General features: G+C 48.6%; 1 protein-coding gene and 1 pseudogene across 1 annotated transcript in view; one reads left to right on the plus strand and one right to left on the minus strand.

Annotated features, from left to right (window-relative positions):
- ANKRD6 (ankyrin repeat domain 6) overlaps nt 1–24,754 on the minus strand; it is a 201,637-nt gene that overhangs the window by 100,933 nt on the left and 75,950 nt on the right. The gene's annotated exons all lie outside the window — the stretch shown is intronic.
- Nucleotides 18,986–19,472, plus strand: LOC100350498 (large ribosomal subunit protein eL21-like; annotated as a pseudogene).

The following is a 24,754-nucleotide window of genomic DNA, read 5'->3' on the forward strand; positions in this document are numbered from 1 at the left end:
AGCGAACAGGCCTGCAGCTCCTAACAGCCGCTGTGGAGCAGCCCCGTTCTTGCCACCCCAAAAAAGAGCCTGACCCGAATCCTGCTTCTGGGAGAGCTATCAATTTGTAGGGAGCACAGGAGTATGTTAATGACACCATGAGGCTGTTTGCTTCTTATTCCTCACCTTTTTTTTTTTTTTTTTTTTTTGACAGGCAGAGTGGACAGTGAGAAAGAGACAGAGAGAAAGGTCTTCCTTTTGCCGTTGGTTCACCCTCCAATGGCCGCCGCGGCCAGCGCGCTGCGGCAGGCGCACCGCGCTGATCCGATGGCAGGAGCCAGGTGCTTCTCCTGGTCTCCCATGCAGGTGCAGGGCCCAAAAACTTGGGCCATCCTCCACTGCACTCCCGGGCCACAGCAGAGAGCTGGCCTGGGAGAGGGGCAACTGGGACAGAATCCGGCACCCCGACCGGGACTAGCACCCGGTGTGCTGGCGCCGCAAGGCAGAGGATTAGCCTAGTGAGCCGTGGCGCCGGCCCCACCTGCTGTTTTTATAACTGTATTTGTAAACACGAAAAATGCATTACTAGAAAACTTAATACACAAAATACATGCCTGCACTACCACTCCTAGATTCACCATGCACATCCTTATTTAACATCTTTTTTATTTTTTGTTTTTTGACAGAGTGGACAGTGAGAGAGAGAAACAGAAAGGTCTTCCTTTACCGTTGGTTCACCCTCCAATGGCCGCCACGGCTGGCGCGCGGCGGCCGGCGCACCGCGCTGATCCGAAGACAGGAGCCAGGTGCTTCTCCTGGTCTCCCATGGGGTGCAGGGCCCAAGCACTTGGGCCTTCCTCCACTGCACTCCCTGGCCACAGCAGAGAGCTGGCCTGGAAGAGGGGCAACCGGGACAGAACCCGGCGCCCCGACCGGGACTAGAACCCGGTGTGCCGGCGCCGCAAGGCGGAGGATTAGCCTAGTGAGCCGGTGCCGGCCATCTTATTTAACATCTTAATGTGAAAAATGAGCTTGATAACTGCTCTAAGTTGGACTGAGGACAACACTATTATTGGGGATATTTATATGGGCTGTTTCAATGCTGATAAGAAAACAGACTCATACAAGAATGCTTATAAGAATGGAAGAACATGGGGCCAGTGCTGTGGCATAGTGGGTAAAGCCGCTGCCTGCAGTGCCGGCATCCCACATGGGCGCTGGTTCTAATCCTGGCTGCTCCATTTCTGATCCAGCTTTCTGCTATGGCCTGGGAAAGCAGTAGGAGATGGCCCAAGTCCTTGGGCCCCTGCACCTGTGTGGGAGACCTGGGAGAAGCTCCTGGCTTCAGATGAGCTTAGCTCTGCTCTGGCCATTGTGGTCATTTAGGGAGTGAACTAGTGGAATGGAAGACCTCTCTCTGTAACTCTTTCAAATAAAAAAAAAAGAAGAAGAAGAAGAAGAAGAAGAAGAAGAAGAAGAAGAAGAACAGGCCTGGAGCTGTGGGGCAGCAGGTTAAGCTGTGGCTTGTGAGGCCAGCATCCCATATGAGCACCAGCCTGAGTCCTGAGTGCTCTGCTTCTGACCCAGTTCCCTGCTAACATGCCTGGGAAAGCAGCGGATCCTGGCCCACGTACCTGGGCCTCGGACAGAAGTGAACCAGCAGATGGACGTTCTCTCTCACTCACTCACTCACTCTCTGCCTTTCAAATCAGTAAATAAGTCTTTTTAAAAAGAATGGAAGAATATGGGGCTGGAGCTGTGGCACACCAGCTTAACACCCTGGCCTGAAGTGCCGGCATCCCACATGGGTGCCGGTTCGAGTCCCGGCTGCTTTACTTCCTGTCCAGCTCTCTGCTGTGGCCTGGGAAGGCAGTGGAGGATGGCTCAGGTCCTTGGGCCCCTGCACCTGCATGGGAGGCCCGGAGGAAGCTCCTGGTTCCTGGCTTCGGATCGGCGCAGTTCTGGCTGTTGTGGCCAACTGGGGAGTGAGCCATCAGATGGAAGACCTCTCTCTCTCTCTCTCTGCCTCTCCTCTCTCTGTGTAACTCTGATTTTCGAATAAATAAATAAATAAATCTAAAAAAAAAAGAATGGAAGAATAGCTTTTTTTGAGGAATAAATTTTGTAGTAGTTTTGGCAAACTCAAAATACTTTCTTTTCACCCTTTATCTAAAGTGAAATAACCAATACTCCATTTCCAAAACTTCACCTTTAATCTGTAGTAACCAATTCCAGTAATTTATCTTGTAATAGGAGATTTAAATAGTTCTTGTCACAAAATGGAAGAATCTTGAGGAAACCATGTCAAGTGAAATAAAGCAGCCACAAAAGACAAACACTGCACAATTTCACTTACATGAGGTGCTCAGAGTAGCCAGAAACATAGACAGGACACAGAATGGTGGTTGCCAGGAGAAGATAAATGGGGAATTATCATTTAATAAGCATCCAGTTCCTATTTACAAAAGAGAGTGAGTTATGGAGAGGGAGGCTGCTGATGGTTGCACATAATATATTTAATATTACTGAACTGCATACTTAAAAATGGTTAAAAGAGCAAATTTATACTATGAGTATCCTACAATAAAAATCTTTAAAGTTTACACAGATGAGGTCAAGAAGTAGTTTTATGACATGTTCTAAATGCTATGTTAAAATGAATTTTCTAGATGCATGACTTTCCTATGCATACATGTTCTTTTCATTAAGTCCAAAATATCTGACCACAGTCAAAAAGGTGTCTGGCGAATCACTTTTCATGTATGCGTATACCACACATTGATATCATCCACTGATATTGTTAAGTTACCAAATATGTCACAACAGTAGTTAAAACTGTTGTTCTAAACTTATTATTTTGCTTTTGTCATTGGAAAACACGTTATTTTTCTCTTTTGCATGAAAGCATGAAGATATTTCAAAAAGTTTGTGGAAAATGGAATTAAAAGATGAGTTTATTTTGATGCTAAAAAATTATGAAACCCGGCTGGCGCCATGGCTCAATAGGCTAATCCTCCGCCTTGCGGTGCCGGTATACCGGGTTCTAGTCCCGGTTGGGGCACCGGATTCTGTCCTGGTTGCCCCTCTTCCAGGCCAGCTCTCTGCTGTGGCCCGGGAAGGCAGTGGAGGATGGCCCAAGTGCTTGGGCCCTGCACCCTATGGGAGACCAGGAGAAGCACCTGGCTCCTGCCTTCGGATTAGTGTGGTGCACTGGCCGCGGTGGCCATTGGAGGGTGAACCAACGGTAAAGGAAGACCTTTCTCTCTGTCTCTTTCTCACTGTCCACTCTGCCTGTCCAAAAAAAAACAAAAAACTGAAACCCAGGCAGTTTTTTCATAAACTACTTTTTCCATGAACTTTATGAAGATCCTTTGTATAAAGTCATTAAAATGCCAGAGAATGGCAAATTCACATTTTTAAAAGTTGGACCCAAACTGGCTTATCTTAAGGATTAGACATCTGACATAATTTTCCCCTTGATAGCTATCATACTTCAGCAGGCAACCACAACTTGTCATCATCAGCTTCTTTTTATCACGTAATAAAGAGAATAACCTCAAAGTCAACAGAGCAGCTTTTAAAGAAACTCGTAACTTTTACTATGTCACTAAACTTACTGTTTAATTCCGGTGACATTTTTTCAAAGACATTTTTGATGAAAGAAGCAGTATGGTGATTTACATTCTGGCACAAGCTCCTTCAATTTTGTAATGACTCCAGAAAGCATTCCTGTCATTGTGGCTGCACCATTAGAATATCCTCCTACACAAAATTTATATGCACACTGCGTGTGCCGATATGCAGATGCTGCTGCAATGTCAAACGGCACTAATAGTTTCCAAACATTTACTCTCAATTTCTATACTTGTCACAACCAGCACTAGACCACACTTGAGAAGCACTGCTCTGAGACAGATCGGATTTCTTCAACTACTACTGCAGGACGCCAAAGGATGGGAGGGTGGAATGAGTGAGAAACCTAGAGAGTAAGACAGACGTACAACACTTATCACCAACAGCTACCTATAACCCTCCTTGGCTCCAAGTTAAAATGAAAATTTTATGTAATAATCAGAAATCCTGTAAATAGTCACTGAATATTTGAAGATATCAAGGAGTGATAGTAACTATTGAATATGTGGTAAAAGTATTGTAAATTTTTTAAGAGTATTTAAAGACACAAACTGTGATAGTCACAAATGAAATGATATGGTGTGTAGGATTGGCCACAAAGTGACCTGGGATTGAGGGCAGACAGACAGATGAAATAAGACCAGCCTCTGTCTAAGGATTGTTGAAGTGGAAGGGATTGGTTACATGAGGCCTTTTTTTTTGACTTATTTTTATTTAAGTTATACAAGCTTCATTTGTTTCATATATACAGATTTAGGAACAAAGTGGGGCTTCCCCTCCCTCCCGCCCACATTCCAACCCTGCCCCCTCATCCTCCTTGGATTCCGATTCTTAATTTTTTTTAAGATTTATTCATTTACTTGAGAGGTAAAGTTACAGACAATGAGAGGGAGAGACAGAGAGAAAGGTTTCTACCCACTGGTTCACTCCCCAGATGACTGCTGGAGCTGGGCCAATGCAAATCCAGGAGGCAGGTGCTTCCTCCAGGTCTCCCACATGGGTGCAGGGCCCAAGCACTTGGGCCATCCTCCACTGCACTCCCGGGCCACAGCAGAGAGCTGGACTGGAAGAGGAGCAGCTGGGGTGCCAACCAGTGCCCATATGGAATGCTGGTGCCACAGGCAGATGCTTAACCTACTATGCCACAGTGCCGGCACCCCCATTCTTAATTTTTACAATGATTTATTATCAGTTTGCTTAGTGATCACATAGTTAGCCCTACTCTAAGTAGAGGAATTGAGCAATAGTATGAAGACAAAGAAAACAAAATAAAACTAAAGATAGTTCTTTTATACTATTCTTATTACTTTTGTATGTGCTTGAAATTTTGTATGACAAAAGTTTTAAGCAAGTGAGAAAATAGCCAGTGACAAAACCCTCTAAGAATGGCTGAAATTCTATTATCAATCTAGAGACTTTTAAGAAAATGGTAAGAAATAGGATGTACAAATTATTCAGGCTGTGGATAATGGTTAGTGCAGTGGTAGATTCATGGCAGACTCAATGATTGGGCTTGTTTTGGGATAATTCTCAATCTTTTAAAATCTAGGTCCCTTTTAGTATTTTGTGGGTATTCCAATCAGTCCAGAAGATCGTGTTGAGATTTCATTACTAGAACATGCCGTTTGAGATCCTACACTCACCTCCCCCTTACAATATCCACTCTTCAAAGATCACCCTCCCATTGGAAATCACCACTCCAGGAGACCCAGTAAGGCGCCCACGATTCAAGCCATGCTCAGAAGCAGCCTCTGAGCGTCAGCTGACGGAGCTTTGGCTCACCCCCGGCCAGTTCTACCTGAAAACCCATGACCCCGGTTCGCCCGGCCCCTGCCTCTCACTGCCTCTTCCTGGATGGCTGTTGCTTCCCCCAAAGCTGGTTTCTCCCCCGTCAGTCCCTGGTCCCAGCATTTATTCCCCTGAAGGCACTACTTCAGGTTTGAAGCCCAACAAAGTCGGCTGTCCGAGACCACGTTCTCTCACATCGGAGTCACCTGGGTGTTTGTGTCACCTTCTGTCTTAGTCAGCTAACCCAGAGGTACGCTGCTTGACAAAGACACCAGGTTGTGGTGGTCCAGCCGGCCCCTCAGAGCAGGCTGAGCTCCCGGGCAGCCCAACATCTGATCCCAGGCACTTCTCCATTCTGTTCAGTCACTCCTGGATTCACCGAGCATCTGAACTGAACTTGGATTTCGCTGAAGAGAACCACTGGCTCCTAGCGTCTGAAGGCACCCGTGTCCACACCAGACATGGTTTACAGAGAAACATCTTCCCGAGTGCGTGGCCACCCTATGAAACTGCACCTTTCAAAGGCCTTGTGAGGATGGCCTCACGGAAGACATCACACATGCTCCCCAAGGGCACAGCGCCCCTCTCTGAGCCCAACCGCCAGGCAGCTTCCGGCGATCCCAGCAGCACGCACTTCCTCGCAACAGTGCCTCCATCACTGTGAGGCAGCGCCCATGCTACTTTATAGTCAAAGGGAAGCCCCACCTGGAAGCCAGGTGACGCCCAGGGAGGAGGAGGACGGATAAGGTAAGTGGGCTTACACTCACCGAGCTTCTCAGCACGGGCCATCACTGAGGTTAGGGCTTCAGCTCATCCTCTTGACAGCCCAGGGAGTTTGCTGAGTTACTCCCAGGTCACAGGTGAGGAAAAGAAACAGAGACTGGACCACCTGCCTGGGATTGCACAGCTAAGTTGTACGGTCAGGATGTGGATCCAGGCATCCACCCCAGGGCAAATACTCTGAACTGTTATATGATGCTGCAAATCAACTTCCCACATTAGGCCAACTGCGGGCCAAGCTCTTTGTTTGTTTTTAAGTGACCTGCATTTTGACTTCTGTCTGCTTGACACACCCTGTGTGGAGCAAGGCCTTGGATTCCTGGTCACTGCTGGCTAGCAAGGGTGGCGGTGGTGTTTTCTGTTGTCTCCTCTTTTACGGCCAGGGTGATAGGTTCACTCAAACAACCATATGCACACCACAGTCCGTATTTTAGTTTCCATGAAACCAAAAGCACAGACTGTTTTTGCACTTTTTCCATGTGTGTGCACATACAGATGTATTCATACTTATATTCTTGGATTTTTGTATTTAACTCTTATTGTCTCAGCTGTCAAAATACAGTGGCTGGGGAAACATGCAAACACTTCATAGCAGCAGAGATTTTCAAACTAAGCATTTTTCTCCCCTAAGTCTTCAAAATCATGCCCCATTTTTCACTGCAGGCATTTGGGACTTACCATCTACAACCAACTTCTGAGAGCTACAGGTTTACATCCGGGGCACACTTCTCCCCATCTCCTGACTCAGAGTGCCTGTGGACTTCGTGGGAGAATTCAGGTACTATTACTTACATTATAGTCAAGTTAATCATCAGGAAGTTTTAAATATGCATTCTGTTTTAATGAACTTGATTAAGGCAGCAATTGGGGAACTCCACTCTTGTTTAAGACTTTGAATGCCTTCTCTTTTCCCTAAAGAAGCTATGTGCTCTACTTAGCTGAGCTGGGAGTCCAAATAGAGTCCTGCTAATGGTTACCAGGTTCCTGCAAGGGATTCCAAGGATGCAGCCCCAGCTCACAAAGCCAGGAATGGGGAACCTTTTTAGGGCACTAACTCCCTAGGCCTATGGTGCTGTTGGCAGGTCTGAATGGATGGGCCGTATCCCCCAACTCCACATGCCAGCGTATGACTGAGTTTTACTTTCTACACAGCAGTCAATGCCATTTGAACTTTCTCCTTAATCTTATGGCTTGTAAACTGTTTGCTTCCCCTCACCCCATTACCGTGAGAGCTCCAAGAGAGCAGGAGTCTTGTCCACTTTCCCGGCCGTATCCCGGCTGCTGGAACAGTTTGTGGGCAGCAGCACTTAAAATAGCTGGTGAGTGCTGGCGCTGCGGCTTACTAGGCTAATCCTCCGCCTTGCAGCGCTGGCACACCGGGTTCTAGTCCCGGTCGGGGCGCCGGGTTCTGTCCCGGTTGCCCCTCTTCCAGTCCAGCTCTCTGCTGTGGCCAGGGAGAGCAGTGGAGGATGGCCCAAGTACTTGGGCCCTGCACCCCATGGGAGACCAGGAGAGGCACCTGGCTCCTGCCTTCGGATCAGCGCAGTGCACTGGCCCCAGCGTGCCAGCCATGGCGGCCATTGGAGGGTGAACCAACGGAAAAGGAAGACCTTTCTCTGTCTCTCTCTCTCTCACTGTCCACTCTGCCTGTCAAAAAAAAAAAAAAAAAAAAGCTGGTGAGTGAATGGGTTGGATATGAGAAGTCTACTTGAGAATGCAGAAGTAGAAGCTGAAAACCACTCTACAGACTTGTTGGACAAGAGCAAGCCAGGCACCTTCATTCCTGCCACTCCTAGGAGATACTACACGGGCTTATTCTTCCCACGCCACTTTTCAGTTTCAGCTAAGAATTTCTCCCTACAACAGGTCGTCTTTTTTCTTCGTGAGCAAAGGCAACCACAGGGCAATCAGAGGCTTCACACCTCCTGGGATCATGAATCAATTGAGAGCTTGTACTTCCCACAACCCTTCTGTCAGCAAGAATTGGTTATAGAATGGCAACAAGGTATCAGTTTGGTAGTTAGAGACAAATGCCTCAAGTCAACCATGAAATTGTCTTAATTGTCTTCAAAAATTAAACTTCTTTATAATAGAGCCCCATTTAGCTGCATTGTTAATATTGTGACTTGGCATAGGAAAATACTAAGACCTGCCCCATCATCCCGGAAATTAATTCTTCCAGGACATCCATTTGCAACTTGATGCAATAGGCACTGAGCTAGCAATATCCCAATACTCCTGGCGTGCAGGTGTGTTTGCAAGCCAGCTTGGGCATTCACGCATCCCCAAAACAAACACAAATTTACTGGATTCCAGAAAGTCTAATTTAATTACCTATTGGCACCATGTACTATCTGACACCCCTTTGCCCCAGGTTACTGGGAAGCCAATTCAGAGAGGCAGGCTCCCTCCTGTGCCAGTCAATCTATGGAGAAGGAGAGTGAGGGCGCTTTCTGGAGAACACCGTGATGGTTGAGAGAAGCATTTCTCTCTCTTTCTCTCTCTCTCTCTCACACACACACACTCACTCACTTACTCATTTGTGGTGGCTGGAGACAAGGGGGTGCTTGCAGGCCGGGAGTACCTTTGCTAAGGACCTGAGCACCATTCAGGCTCAATTACACATCTGCTTAGCCAGCAGGCTCACCAACTTGCCCCATTTGCTAGGCCATAGGAAAAGGGAGCTAAAGATGGACCAGAGAAGACCACAGAGTGAAAAGGGAGCCCCCCGTGAGTTGTTTCCCAGGTTCGGGAGGTACATGGACCACGGAGGTGGTATCAGGGGACAAGGAACAGCGTGGGGCATGTAAGGACTACTAACTCTTGAGCATGCTGAGAGGTGTCCAATGACTAGAACAACACCTGACCCCTTGTAGGTGCTGAAAATGCTACACTTCTATTCATTATTTTACTTGAAGCCTGGCTTCCATATGCCTAGTAACATGACCTTGGGCAAGTCCCTGACCTTGCTGGTTGGGTGTCAATCAATAGACGTGCAGATAATAATATTTACTCCACAGGGTTGTGCCAATGTATGTCTACAACCTGGTACCTTGGGAGATTTCAATACAGTGTAAGCTCTTCATTCATTCATTCACTCATTCACTCATTCCCTGAATCTTTAAGCAGCTGGTGAATGCAAGGCATAGAACAACAAAACAGAGCAGCCCCCCGTGCTCACTTCTAGGGGGTTAGGCCAACAACAAGCAAGGAGTTGCAAGTGTGATGTATGTTATTAAAGGAAAGTTGGGTGTGCTCTGGGGATACATACCTAAGGGAGCGAGCCTTGTCCGGGCAGGCAGAGAAGGAAGGGGAATTTGGGCTAATATGTGATGAGCGAATAAGAATGGTGCAGAGGAAAATGCGTTCCAGATGGAATAAGCAGAGAGCTGAAGGCTCAACGTTGACTCAGCATGGCATGTTAGCAAGGCTGGAAGAGGTCCCGTACAGGTGCCCAAGGCCAAGGCAGAGTGCTTAAGTCCATTAGGTGTCCCATGGCTGAGCCACGGGGTGCCCAGATCCGTGCTCACACGTCATTCGGAGGGCTTTGGATGAAGTTAGCATTCAGATCAGTAGACTGAGTGAAGCAGGTTGCCTTCTCTGTTATGGGTGGACCTGGTCCCATCAGTTGAAGGCCTGAGTGGAACAAAAAGACTGGCATGCCCCAGGCAAGGGAGAATTTGACAGTAGACGATGGTGGTAAGATTGCATCTGTAAGCCTGGTTCTTCCTGTCTCTACAGCACACGGCTTTGACTGCACTGTGGCCCAGGCTCTCCCGAGACCCCCGCCTGCTGACTCTGCAGGACTGCCAGTGTGCCAGCCTACCCTACAGATTTTAGACTTTGCAGTTGCCATAATCTCACGAGCCATTTCCTTTTTTTTTTTTTTTGGTAAAGATTTATTTGAAAGAGTTACACAGAGAGGAGAGGCAGAGAGACAGACAGACAGACAGACAGAGAGAGAAAGAGAGGTCTTCCATCCGCTGGTTCAACCCCCAGTTGGCTCCAACAGTGGGAGCTGTGCCGATCCAAAGCCAAGAACTTTTTCCAGGTCTCCCATGCAGGTGCAAGGGCCCAAGGACTTGAGCCATCTTCCACTGCTTTCCCAGGCCATAGAAGAGAGCTGGATTGGAAGTGGAGCAGCCGGGTCTCGAACCGGCGCCCATAGGGGATGCCTGCACTGCAGGCCAGGGTGTTAACCTGATGTGCCACAGCGCTGGCCACCATTTCCTCTTAATGATCCCTTCTCTTGGGGGAGCCCTAATGCAGGAGGGTGATGTAGATGGGGCCATCCCAAGGTCAAGTGATCTCAGTAAGGAACTCCCAGAATGTGAGGTCAATGAAGGGGCATGGGGCAACGGTAAGCCCTGGCAGGGGATTTCAGAGGATGTCCCATGACCAGATCTGTGTGTGTGTGTGTGTGTGTGTGTGTGTGTGTGTTTTAAGATTTATTTATTTGAAAGGCGCAAATAGAGAGAGGAGGAAAAAGAGCGAATGATGTTTCATCTACTGGCTCACTCCCCAAATGGCTGCAATGGCCAGGCCGAAGCCAGGAGCCAAGAGCCAAGAGGGTACAGGGACCCAAACACTTGGGCCATCCTCCACTACTTTCTTTTCTTTTTTTAAAAAGATTTATTTATCTGAAAGTCAGAGTTACACAGAGAGATGAGAGGCAGAGAGAGAGAGAGAGAGAGAGGTCTTCCATCCGCTGGTTCACTCCTCAGATGGCCGCAACGGCTGGAGCTGCGCCGATCTGAAGCCAGGAGCCAGGAGCTTCTTCCGGGTCTCCCGTGCAGGGGCTCAAGCACTTGGGCCATCTTCTACTGCTTTCCCAGGCCATAGCAGAGAGCTGGATTGGAAGAGGAGCAGCCGGGACTACAACCGGCTCCCATATGGGACGCCAGCGCTTCAGGCCAGGGTGTCAACCCGCTGCGCCGCACCACCAGCCCCATGCTTTCTCAACCCTTAGCAGGGAGCTGGATGGGAAGTGGAGCAGCCAGGCACTGCAGGTGGAGGCTTAGCCCATGCTGCAGCGCCAGCCCAGATCTGTGATTCCCATAGTTTCTGCTAAGGGCAGTGTGAAGACTGGAGGGGCGGGGCAACAGTGGGGCCAGGGGATTTGGACGTGGGCTGCTGCTGCAGCACAAGCAGACACAAGAGACTTGGAGCAGGTAAGGATGGGGAGAAATGGGAATAGGAGTCTCTGTGAAGTATCAAAGGAGCTACAAAGGGGCCGGTGTGCTGTGGCGCAGCAGGTTAACGCACTGACCTGAAGTGCCGGCTTTTTATGTGGCTGCCGGTTCGAGGCCCTGCTGCTCCACTTCTGATCCAGCTCTCTGCTATGGCCTGGGAAAGCAGTGGAAGATGGCCCAAGTCCTTGGGCCCCTGCACCCACATGGGAGACCCAGAGGAGGCTCCTGGCTTCGGTTCGGCGCAGCCCCGGCCATTGTGACCAATTGGGGGGTGAACCAGCGGATGGAAGGCTCCTCTCTCTGTCTGTAACTGACTTTAAAATAAATAATAAAAAGCTACAAAGGAGCGATACTAATGCCTTTTCTCTTAAAAAGGGAGATAAAGCATTCTGTAACTTGCCTTCAAGGAAAGTACTTGCTACTAAAATGGATTCACTGGTTCTTCCAACTGAACATATTTATTTGCCTGTATCTTCCATCCTATTGATTCTGCTATCTCATTTCCTCACCTAACAGTGAGATAACTGTGAAAACAGGAGCCAAGAGAAAGAACAGATGGGCGCTTTGGCTGGATTCCCAGAGAGGAGCGCACCTTCCCGCCCACGAGGAGGCGGACGTGTGCTCACAGGCACGTGGAGCCACCCGCTGCTCCCATAGACACATGCTCTCCCAGGCGTGCAGCAACGGCGACTTAGTGAGAATCCTTCTCTGACAGCTCCAAGGCAAACTGAGCACGATGCTGCCCCCTGTGGACCCCCAGCAACTGCATTTCATGTCTGTGTGCAGCGCACACAAACCCAAGCCCTCTCAACTCCTGCCATTCAAGTGCTCAAGTTGAGATGACCTGTGTGATTTCCAAAGGGTCTGCTGGTGTGCATTAGACTGTACAGAAGGGGCCAGCGCTGTGGCGTAGCAGGTAAAGCTGCTGCCTGCAGTGCCAGCATCCCATATGGGAGCCGGTTCAAGACCCAGCAGCTCCACTTCCCATCCAGCTCTCTGCTATGGCCTGGGAAAGCAGCAGGAGATGGTCCAAGTCCTTGGGCCCCTGCACCCAGGTGGGAGACCTGGAAGAAGCTCCTGGCTCCTGGCTTTGGAACGGTGCAGCTCCAGCCATTGTGGCCATTTGGGGAGGGAACTAGCAGATGGAAGACCTCTTTCTCTCTGCCTCTACCTTTCAAATAAATAAATCTTTACAAGATGACAATGATGACTGTACAGAAGACTGGAGGGAGGAGGCAGTAGCAGAGCTGGGAGACTCAGGGTGGCGGCACTGGAGCCTCTCCTCCCATCACGAGAAGACAGAGTCGGGTTACCCATCTCTCTAAGAACGTCTCCAAGGCAAGCCCGCCTGGCTGAGTGCACCACATTCTTTATTCCTCCAACTACAGCCCTTCCTGTTAGCCTTGACCAGTCTCCAAGTTGGGGTGCTGTGAGTGGCCAGCCTGATGCTGTCTTGGCACTGCACAACATGAAAACTGCTGACGGTCTCTGAGCATCAACAAGACTTCTTAACTCCTGCTGCCTCTCAGAGTGTCTTTCCTTGTGCAAAGTCACCAGAGTCAGGTCAGACGAAACAGAATTCCATTAGGTGGACACCACTTGGGCACTCGCATCCCATATCCAAGTGCTGGTTTCACATCTGTTTTTAAATTTATTTATTTGAAAGACAGTTACAGAGAGATGTAGAGAGAGACAGACAGAGAAGTCTTCCATCCTTTGGTTCACTCCCCCAAATGGCCTCAATGATCAAAGAAGGTGCAGGGACCCAAGCACTTGGGCCATCCCCCGCTGCTTTCCCAGGCACATTAGCAGGGAGCTGGATTGAAGTGGAACAGCCAGGACTTGAACCGGTGTCCATATGGGATGCCAGCGCTGCAGGCCAAGGCTTTAACCTGCTGTACCACAGCACCAGCCCCCAAGTGCTGGTTTCAATTCCCAGCTCCACTGCTGATTCCAGATGCTGGCTAATTCATACCATGGGGGCAGCAGTGACAGCCGAAGTAGTTGGGTGTCTGCCACCCACGTAGGCAGTCCAGATTGATTTCCCAGTTCTCAGCTTCTTTCTGGCCCAGGCCTGGTCATTGAAGGCATTTTGAAGAGTAAATCTGTCTACCTTTCAAACAGAATAAATAAAATATTTTTAAAAGAGAGGATTCCAAAACAGTCATTTATTCCCACTTTCCTGATTGATAGGAAGATACCTGTGATGGTTAATTTTATGTGTCAACTCACCTAGGCTAAGTGATGCTCAGATATCAGATATCTGGTTATGCACTATTTTCGGATGTGCTCGCTTTTCATTACTGCAATGAAATACCAGACACAAACTACTTACAAAGGAAAGAGGTTGATTCAGCTCACAGCTTTGGAGGGTCAAGTCCAGGTTTGGGCAAGGGCCCTATTTGCTTGGTCCCTGGTGAGGGTAGAGGACAGTGGTGGACAGGAAGGATCACAGCAAACAGAGAGCAGCTGGGGCCCAGCTTGGGCTTTTCCACCAATTCTCAAAAGAGAACTCCCTTCTGTGGGCACACCCCACAGTGACAGAAGGACCTCAGGGCCTTCTCGTGGCCATCTCGTAAACACCTTGATGGAGTGAGTGGCACCCTCCTAGAACCATTGACTCACAGCTTCAGGGTAGAGAGTCCTGCATGACCCCAGGAGCCACATCCAATGCAAACCACAACACCGGGCATGCTTCCAGGGGAGATGAGCACTTGGACTGAGTAAGGCAGATGGCCCTTCTCAATGTGTGGGCATCGGGAGCTCCATTGAGGGCCTGAACAGAACAGTGAGGCGGAGGCAGGATGAAGTCTCGGCCAGACTGCTGAGTTGGGAATCCTTTCTCTCCTATCAATAGCCCTGTGGCTTGCAGGAGGCCCCACCCTCGGCTCTCTGGCCTTCACATACGGAACTGGTTTTCCTGCATCTCCAGCCCACTCATATCAGATCCTGGGATTTAGCAGGCTCCATAGCCGGGGGAGCCACTGCCTTGTACTTCACATACACACATGTAGTATATATGTACATGCATGTAAATGTGTATACATATATGTGTGTTTGCATATATGTATGTATACATGTAAACATGTGTATATGTATTTATGTACCAATCTCCTACGGATTCTGCTTCTCCGGAGAGCCCTAATACAAGGATACTCCCGATAGTTTGTGGAAAAGAAATGGAAGGGAAAGTTAAGTTTCATTTGGTGCAAACAACTTTCGAAATGATAATGGTTGTTGATGCAGTCCACTTGGCTCCCAATCATGCTTCCGTAAGGAGATGAGCTCAGCTGCAGCTGCATCAAAGGTGACGTCAGCTCGTCCAGGATCTTCACCCTGGGCAAGGGGACCCTCCACGGCAGGAGGTGCCCATGACCCTCAGCAGGAAGGAGAACACCTTCAGCCCAGCTTTCGTCCCCTCAGGGGCACCTTCTGCTCCACTGCCCAGGCCCTCCCTCCCTCCCAGAGACTTGCACCCCTGCCCTTGGAGTTCCTAGCTGGCAGACGGCTGCGCTTCCTCCTGCCTCATCTCTCACTGGGAAACCAGCATCTCCACACTGCTGTTTTGTGCACTTTCAATACTTCTGGTGGTATCCTTTTGCTGCCCCGAGCGGCTGGACTGCTTTGGAGGTGCAGGTGTGAGTGTGTGTGTGTGTGTGAGTGTGTGTGTGTGTGTGTGTGTGAGTGTGTATGCATGTTCTGGCTGCCACAGTTTGAGTGCCTTGGATGATCTGCGCCATCCAACTTTCCCCTCTGCTGACATCTGGAGAGCCAAGACAGCTGAACACCCATGAACCGAAAAGGTAGAGTTTGAGCCTCCCATCGTCTCCTTTCGGCCTTGCCCTTTACATTTACATAGCCCTGGAGAAATAGCGGCCTGGCTCCAGCTGGAGAGGGCACGTAGTGGGAGGCTGCCTGTTCACAGTGCACAGATTCTGCAGGGATACTGAGGCCCTTCTTACCTTTTTTTTTTTTTTTTTTTTTTGACAGGCAGAGTGGACAGTGAGAGAGAGAGACAGAGAGAAAGGTCTTCCTTTGCCGTTGGTTCACCCTCCAATGGCCGCCGCGGCCGGCGCACCGCGCTGATCCGATGGCAGGAGCCAGGAGCCAGGTGCTTTTCCTGGTCTCCCATGGGGTGCAGGGCCCAAGCACCTGGGCCATCCTCCACTGCACTCCCTGGCCACAGCAGAGGGCTGGCCTGGAAGAGGGGCAACCGGGACAGAATCCGGCGCCCCAACCGGGACTAGAACCCGGTGTGCCGGTGCCGCTAGGCGGAGGATTAGCCTAGTGAGCCGCGGCGCCGGCCGTGCTCTTCTTACCCTTAAACAACTGTATGCAAACACTTTAGGAAGTCTGTGAAAATGGAATTCAAAGAAGTAGAGGATTGAGGATTCGGATTGTTCTGACATTAGATTCCCAACTCAGCCCAGATTCATTCCTGCCGTCAACTTCTTGATGGTAGCAACTTCAGCGGATTCATTTCTGCATGCTCCCCCCTACCCACCTTACCACAAGGCAGTGTCCTAAGCATTTGTTGAATGAATCAGTGAAACAATGCTCCAGCCACGAAGGCAAATGAGCAGAAGCAGGAGGCTGGTGGCCTGGCCGAGCTACAGATCCTGCGGCAGCAAGCCTTGCAGAGCATTGCTATGGCACCTGGTGGGGGTGGTACGAACAGAGGTGATACTGGTAAAAAGCGGGCAATTCCAGATCTGGAAGGCAACCAATGCTCTCTCTGAGCCGGACAAGAATGAGGTCTGGAGATGGTAGACACACACCGAGTTGTCCCCTTGTGGGTGGAGGTCAGCACATCAGAGCTCTGCTTAGAAAAAGTCCCAAGCTTGGTTTTATTACTTGTTTATGTTTATAAAATATGTCTTACTTGATTTGTCTTTGTGGTGCTTTGGGTTTTTTAGTATAATTTTGTTTTTAAGACTTATTTATTTGGAAAGGAGAGAGAGAGAGAGAGAGAGAATGAATGAATGAGTAAATGAATCTTCCATCTGCTGGTTTACTCCCTAAATCTGCAACAGTTGGGGCTGGGCCAGGCCAAAGCCAGGAACTTGGAATTACATCTGGGCCTCCCGTGTGAGTGGCAGGGAACAAGCACTTGAGCCACCTTCCACTGCTTTCCCAGGCCACTAGCAGGGAGCTGGATCATATGCAAAGCAGCTGGGACCTGAACCAAAGCTCATGCAGAAGGCTAGCATCACAGGTGTTGGATAACCCGCTGTACTCCAATGCAAACCCACCAGTTTTGTCACTTTTTGTGATGTAGTACTGTCCCCACCCCAGAGAACCTGAAGGTGCCCCCACCACAAGCTGGGCCAACAACAGAAAGTACCTTCTGGAAACATCTCTTGAGGTTTTTGCATCACAGTCTTGAAGGCCGGTTCTCTTTTTACTTGCCAGGTGCCATCCTGGGCTCTCTGGAGCAGCTGCTTACCAATGCAAAGAAGCCAACTGCCTTCAAGAAGAAAGAGGAAAGGGCTGACGCTGTGGCACAGTAGGCTAAGCCTCCGCCTGCGGCACTGGCATCCCATATGGACGCCAGTTTGTGTCCCAGCTGCTCCTCTTCCATTCCAGCTCTCTGCTTAAGGCCTGGGAAAGCAACGGAACAAGTGTTTGGGCCTCTGCACCTGCATGAAGAACTCCAGGCTCCTGGCTTTGGATTGGCCCGGCTCTGGCTATTGTGGCCATTTAGGGAGCGCATCAGCAGATGGAAGACCTTTCTCTCTGTATCTCTCCCTCTGACTGCAACTCTACCTCTCAAAACTCTTTAAAAAATAAAGAAAAAGGAAGGCATAGATCTTTAATGCAAAGCTGACAACTGACAGGACTATGGTTCCCCAATTAGCCTTTTCTGAGGTCTACAAAAATCAATATACTTTGGCAGCCATGAACCCTTTTGCAGATTTATTAATGGAGAATAAAAGAACAGAGTGAACAGTGTGTTCCAGTTGGCCCTAGAAAAAACTTCCTGAGCAAGAAACTGGAATCCCCTCCCTGGATTTTACAAAGCCTAAGAGACAAACCAAAATGGGCCTAGAAGGATATCGCTTGCTTTCTGGTCCCTAGAGAAGGGTCACTGCGCTGTTGTCAGATGACATCCCTAATCCTATTTCATTTCTTAATCTCCTGTCTTGCGGGAGCATTCCTGTTTTAGCTCTCTCTGCAGGAAGCCAGCTGACAGTTCATGCTAAGACACCCAGGTGTGACTAAGCTCCACGAGCAACTTAAAGGCCCTAGCAACAGCCTCTAAAAGCCACCAGGGATGCGTGTTGGAAAGCAAGGGTCTGGACTTCTACAAGGGACCTCCGAGGGGCCTAGTGTCCATGGCTTAGATGCCAACACATCCTACAGACATTCTTTCAGGTCAGAAATTACCTAGAGAATTCATGGTGGACAGGCCTCATCCACCATGGGACCATGATGAGCAGACCCTGAACACAGGCCTGAGGTTTGGCTACAGGCACTGGTAGGGGATTCCTCCTGGGGAAATGCCCAAATCAACACCAAAGCAGTTCAATTGTCAGCACAGGCCAAACACTTTGTATTGGAGGATCAAAAGGATATTACTCAAAGTTATAAAACAGTACATGCAATGGCTCATAAATGAGGGATCTGGGCCAGCGAGAGGCAGTGGGCATCCCAAATGGGCAGGCCAGTTGGAGTCCCAGCTGTTCCACTTCCGATCCAGTTCCCTGCTAATGTGTCTGAGAAAGCAGCAGATGATGGTCCAAGTGCTTGGAACCCTGCTATCTATGTGAGAGACAGGCTGGAGTTTCTGGCTTCTGGTTTCAGCCTGGCTCTATAACGCTGGCTGTCGCAGCCATTGGGGAAGTGAACCAGCAGATGGAAGATCTCTCTTTGTCACTCTGACTTTCAAATAAGTAAATACAGCTTTTTTTTTTTTTTTTTGACAGAGTGGACAGTGAGAGAGAGAGACAGAGAGAAAGGTCTTCCTTTGCCGTTGGTTCACCCTCCAATGGCTGCCGCGGCTGGCGCGCTGCGGCCGGCGCACCGCGCTGATCCGATGGCAGGAGCCAGGAGCCAGGTGCTTTTCCTGGTCTCCCATGGGGTGCAGGGCCCAAGCACCTGGGCCATCCTCCACTGCACTCCCTGGCCACAGCAGAGGGCTGGCCTGGAAGAGGGGCAACCGGGACAGAATCCGGCGCCCCGACCGGGACTAGAACCCGGTGTGCCGGCGCCGCTAGGCGGAGGATTAGCCTATTGAGCCGCGGCGCCGGCCAAGTAAATACAGCTTTAAGAGCATATGAGGAAGTCTTCAAAAAGTGCATTGAAAATGCCTATTGCAAAAAAAAGTATGCACAGATTAAAAACATTTCATACCAAATTATCTTTTAGTTTCATTTTTCCATGAGCTTTTAAAATTATCCTTAGACAAATTTTATTTTTAAAAATGAAAATGTACTGTAAGTGCACAGTTGAGAGAGTGGAAGAATTTACATCATAATATTCAACACGCATCCCTGACACAATTGCTAGCTGACTTTCTTTTATGAGCTCACACGTTGTCTCAAGATTTTCTGTAATAAAAATAAATATTGCTTCTTTCAGCCGGAACTGCCACCTTCCAGTAATTTGCCAAGATGACGAACACAAAGGGAAAAAGGAGAGGCACCTCATACCTGTCCTCTAGGCCTTCTAGGAAACATGGAGTTTTTCCTTTGGCCACACACATGCGCATTTACAAGGAAGTTGACATTGTAGGCATCAAGGGAAGGGGTACTGTTCGAAAAGGAATGCCCCATCAATGTGACCATGCCGAAACTGAAAGAGTCCACAGTGTTACCCCGCATGCTGCTGGCATTGCTGTAAACAAACCAGTTAAGGGCAAGAGTCTGGCCAGGGGAATCAATGTGCATATAGAGCATGTCAAGCACTCTAAGAGCCGAGATGGCTTCCTGAAACGTGTGAAGGAAAAAGATCAGAAAAAGAAGAAGCCCAAGAGAAAGGAACCTGGCTCCAATGAAGCGCCAGCCTGCCCCACGCTGAGAAGCCCCGGTCAGAGCCCACTGGAAGGAGCCTGAGCTGCTGGAAACCCTTCCCTATGTATTCACGGCTTATATGTGTTAAAAAAAAAAACAGACCTCTGGATTTGTAAAGATGTTTGTTAACTGAGTATCAGTGTGGTGACCTGTTTCCCAAAAAATATTTAAATCAAATTTTAAGTGTGTCCTAAAAATATACATATTGCTTATGTAACCAGAGCAAAAAATTATTTTCACAAAGGAAAACAGATCTGATGTATCCGATTCTCTCCAGTGCCACTGCCACCACACTAGTCCCTAAATAAAACTTCAGCTCTCCGCTTTCCTGAATTCATACTGCAGTCTACAAACCATATGTCTTCAGGCTGAGACCAGAGTGCTCTTTTAACTTTTTCTTTTTTTCTAATGAGGGAGAGAAAGTGCTGTCTTCTGCTGGTCACTCCCCCAATGCCCACCATGGTCAGGATTTGGCCAGGAGCCAGAAACTCAACCCAGCTCTCTCACATCTGTGTCAGGGATTCCACCACTTGAGCTAATGCAGACTACCTGCCTCTGAGGTCTGCCTTAGCGCTAAGTGGCAGCCAGGAATTAGAGCCCGGTATTGAACTCAGGCCCTCCAATATGGAAAGCATGTGTCTTCACCAGTGTCTCAATTGCTAGGCCAAACTTCTGCTTCCAGAGTGCTCTTTTTAAAAACACACATCTGGAGGCAGGCATTTAGCCTAGTGGTTAAAATGCCAGCTAAGATGCCTGCATCCTTTACTTGAGTCCTGGATTCAATGCGCGATTCTGGCTGCTGACTCCAGGTTCCTGCCGATGCAGACCCTGGGAGGCAGGAGTGATGGCTCAAGTGATTGGGTCTTTACCACCCATGGAGCAGATATAGATTGGGTTCCTGGCTCCTGGCTTTGACCTGGTCCAGTCCCAGCCACTGCAAACATTTGAGGAGTACACCAGGGGGATGGGAGTTCTCTCTCTACCTCCTTCTCTCTCCTTTTCAAATTTAAAAAACCCTCACAATTTTTAACATGGTTGGAAGCCAGCGGGCCCCTCCACACCAGCCTTCCTTGTTGGATGCTGCTTCTTCCATCTGCAACTCCCCTTCTTGCTCTGTTTAATCCTCACTCATCTGTGAAACGTGAGCCTAGGTGTCACTTCCTGTGAAACTAGGTAAATCCATCGGCACCTCGCAGGGTTCTGTCAGGACTCCGACTAGACCTATGGACACTTGTTCACTCTGTCACCTGGGATGCACTGAGCTCCATGAGGGCAGGGACCACTGCCACCTCGAGTTGGCACAGTTTGAGTTTCTATACTTATTTAAGTACAGAAATGTATCAAGATTTATTAAGATAAAATGAAGTCCTGGGGATGAGTGCTTGATCTAGCAGTTAAGAGACTGGTTGGATGCCCACTTCCCACATCAGAGTACTGGGCTCAATTCCCAGCCACGGCTCCCACCGGCCTCCTGATAATGTAGACACTGGGAGGCAGTAGGAGACGTGCAAGTAGCTTGGTCCCTGCAGCCCATGAGGATGACCTGTACAGAGTTCTTGGTGCTCAGCCGTGGCGTGGCCCAATCTGGCTACTGCAGGTACATGGGGATTAAAGCAGGGGATAAGAGCTCTTTGTATCTCTCCCTCTCCCTTTTCTTCTCTCTTCCCCACTCTCCCTCCCTCCTTCTCCCTCTAAAATAGAAAAAAAGAATTTCTGAATACCAGGGCAACATTAAATAAAATCTCTATTTCTCACATGTTATCTCTCGTTATTCCTTAACAATGTAAAAAAAAAAAAAAAGACAGTGCTGGAAAATATTAATTTATTTGAAAGGTAGAGTTAGAGAGAGAGAGAGAGAGAATCTTCCATCTGTTGATTCACTCCCCAAACGGCTGGGCCAGGAGCTTCTTTCGGGACACCGACATGATTGCAGGGCCCCAAGCACTTGGGCCATCCTCTGCTGATTTCCCAGGCACATTAGCAGGGAGCAGGATCAGAAGTGGAGCAGCTAGGACTTGAACTGGCGTCCATATGGGATGCCAGCACTGCAGGCAGCAGCTTTACTCCACAGTGCCGGCCCCTGCATATTCTTTTGTGCTAAGATAAAACAAATAGCAAACACAACTACCACCATAACTAGGGCTAATATAACATCTGTCTTTGTGAAAACATGCACATCCTTGTTTTCCTGAACCCAGAAGGGCTGGGAGCACTCATCCCTTCTACCCAGTCGCCTAGGATTCGATGTCCAAGGGAAGGCATCTCATGTGGCCATCTGGATGCCAAGTCCTACCCGGTTCAGCAAAAGCCATTCATGACCCAGGAAATGGGGAAACGCACTGTTGACAGAAGACCATTTCGATGAGAGGCAGGGCCCTATCCTTAGCCGCTGTGGCTTAGCTGGGGTAATCGCTAAGATGCCTTTCCAGCCTCTGCTATTTGCTGTCATGTTGACAGATCTGCAGCCAGGCTTATATGGCACCCCCCACGTATGCATCTGTGAAGGCTACTGTCTGCTGGAGCAGTGCACCTTGCAACAGAGCAGACCACGGAGGGCTGTGCGCTGCCTTCAGGAAAAGGGAGAGACACCAGAGTTCCTTTCACTCTCCTCGCTTGAGGTCATTTTTTGACCTCTTTCCTTATTAGGAAAGTCAATCACCCCCATACACAGACACACTCAAAATATCACATGATCCAAAAATCGTTTCTGTTTGGCTGGAGATGCATTCTACCATTTTCTTCTTCAACGGCTTTTCTAATTAGATAATTATGCACTATCCCTAGACACTGCTCCAACTCATGGTAAAGAAACACTTTAATCCTCCACTCTGTTTTTGAAAATACACTTATCAAGAATTTAAAATAGGGACCGGCACTGTGGCATAGCCAGTAAAGCCACCATCTGCTATGTTGTCATCCCATATGGGCGCTGGTTCAAGTTCTGGCTGCTCCTCTTCTGATCCAGCTCTCTGCTGTGGCCTGGGAAAGCAGAAGATGGCCCAAATACTTGGGCCCCTGTGTGGGAGACCTGGAAGAAGCTCCTGGCTTCAGATCAGGCCAGCTTTGGTCGTTGTGGCCATTTGAGGAGTGAACCAGTGGATCGAAGACCTCTCTCCCTCTCTCTCTCACTGCCTCTCTATAACTCTTTCAAATAAATAAATCTTTAAAAAAATTAAAATATACAAGGTAGTGTACTAGTACATCTGGAGGACCAAGATACTCAAGTTCATATCCTATTCCAAATCTCTCCTCCATACCCCTGATCCCTATATCCAACCACTTAGTCATCATTTCCATGTGGATATCTCAAAAGCACCCCACTCTGACCCAGATTGAAGCTCAAACTCGCCTTTCTCTGACTAGTCTCTTCCAGTGTTGCTTGTTACAACTATGCAAATCTAAAGGCTTGGAGTCAACCTTGATAGCTCCCTTTTCCCCGCTCCCACTATTGAACGTTTCAGTCCATTACTGCATCCTGTTGATTTTGCTCCCGAAATCTCTCCCATCCATCTCTATGACTACATTAGAAACCAAAACAATCATCTTCCTGGATTTTGCAGCAGATTCCAAACTAACTTTCTTAAATCTATTTTGGCTCCTTCTGATCTTTTCTGTACAGCATAACCAGAATAAAATCTGCAACGCTTCAGTTAAACTCAGTAACTCCCCTGCTGAGAAATCTTCAAGAGCTTCCGTTATAGACTAAAACGTGTCCACTCCCAAGATTCCTATGTGGAAGCCTTAGATCTCAGATTCTATAACCTTAGGGTATTAGCAAATACTTGGAGATGGGGCCTTTAGAAAGATAATTAAGGTTAAACGGGGTCCTAAAGGTAGAGCCCAGTATGACTGTGCCCTTATGCGAAAACACTGTAGAGATGAGGGTGCACACAGGACAAGGCCACACGAGCACCCAGTGAGACGATGGCCATCTGCAGGCTAAGGACAGAATCCTCGGAGGAAACGAGCCCTGCTGACACCTGGATCTCGGACTTTCAGCCTCTGGAACGGCGAATACTACATTTCTACTGTTTAAGTCATCTAGTCTACAGTATTTGGAATGGCAGCCCTCACAAACTAATATCGACTTCCATTGCACTAGGATCAGGATCAAATGCCCCTGACTTGATTTCAAAGGTGCTGCATCGAACTTGCTTCTCAGCATCAATTTCAATAAAACTCTTAACTTTCAAAGAATTGGTCACATCTGGCCTTCTATCAGTCTCTCCTAGGTGTTATCCTCTTTTGTTATCACATAATTTTGAGTGAGCTCACGTGCCTGCTTGAGGCACTCAGCCCCTACTCATGCACCAGATATCTCGATGCCAATGCCTACCCATTCATCAGACGGCAGTTCACCATGCCTTCCTGACTCCCTGCAGCTCAGGTCCAGCTCTCTTGTCCCCTGTTCTCATGGACTCATGCTCCATTCCTTCAGATCACTTATCTCAGTTTACAAAAAGATACTTATTTTATGATTAGCAGGTTGTCTTGTCTCCCAGTAGACACCACAAAAGCAACAGCCATGTCGGTTTTTATTGTATCTTTGATTCCTGGAATGGCACCTGATATCATGACAGAGGATTGAGAACTACTGAAAGAACTGCTAGCTTTGCTTACAGATGTTAAATGTCCAAAAAAGTCAAGCCTTTGTTTCAGAGGCAATGACTGACGAGAGGGTCCTGGGATCCAAGATGGTGTCACAGTGGCTACTCCCATCCCACTATACTACTTATACAAGCAATTGGCCCACGGAATTATGAAGCTGTGAAGTCCCACAAGCTGCTGTCTGTGAGCTGCAGGCCAGGAAAGACGAGTGCTATGATTGCATCCAAGTCCAAAGTCCCAAGAACCAGGATCATTAGTGGTGTAAGTCCCAGGCCAAGGAAAGGAGAAAACAGATGTGTCATCTCAAGCAGTCAGGCAGAGAGAGAATTCTCAGTTCTACCCAGGCCCCCAGCGTATTGGCATTCACTCACCCACACTGGGGTGAGTTATCTGTACTGCTCAGTCCACCTGTTCAAAAGCGAATCCCTTCCAAACACACCCTCACAGACATACCCAGGAATAATGTCCAACCAGATACCCAGGCACCTCACGGGTGTCAGTCAACTTGACAATCAAAACTAATCATCACACTCACAGTTTCTAGAGGCCTGACAAAGTCTGAAGTCAAAGAGTTGGCAGGGCTGCACTCCCTCCAGAAGTTCTAGGAGTGGGGCTGGTGCCATGGCGTAGTGGGCTAAACTTATGCCTGCAGCACTGACATCCCATATGGGCACCAGTTTAAGTCCCAGCTGTTCCTCTTCTGATCCAGCTCTCTGCTATGGCCTGGGAAAGCAGTGGACGATGGCCCAAGTGCTTGAGCCC

The sequence above is a fragment of the Oryctolagus cuniculus genome, chromosome 5, assembly GCF_964237555.1.
Source record: "Oryctolagus cuniculus chromosome 5, mOryCun1.1, whole genome shotgun sequence".
NCBI classification, from domain to species: Eukaryota; Metazoa; Chordata; class Mammalia; order Lagomorpha; family Leporidae; genus Oryctolagus; species Oryctolagus cuniculus.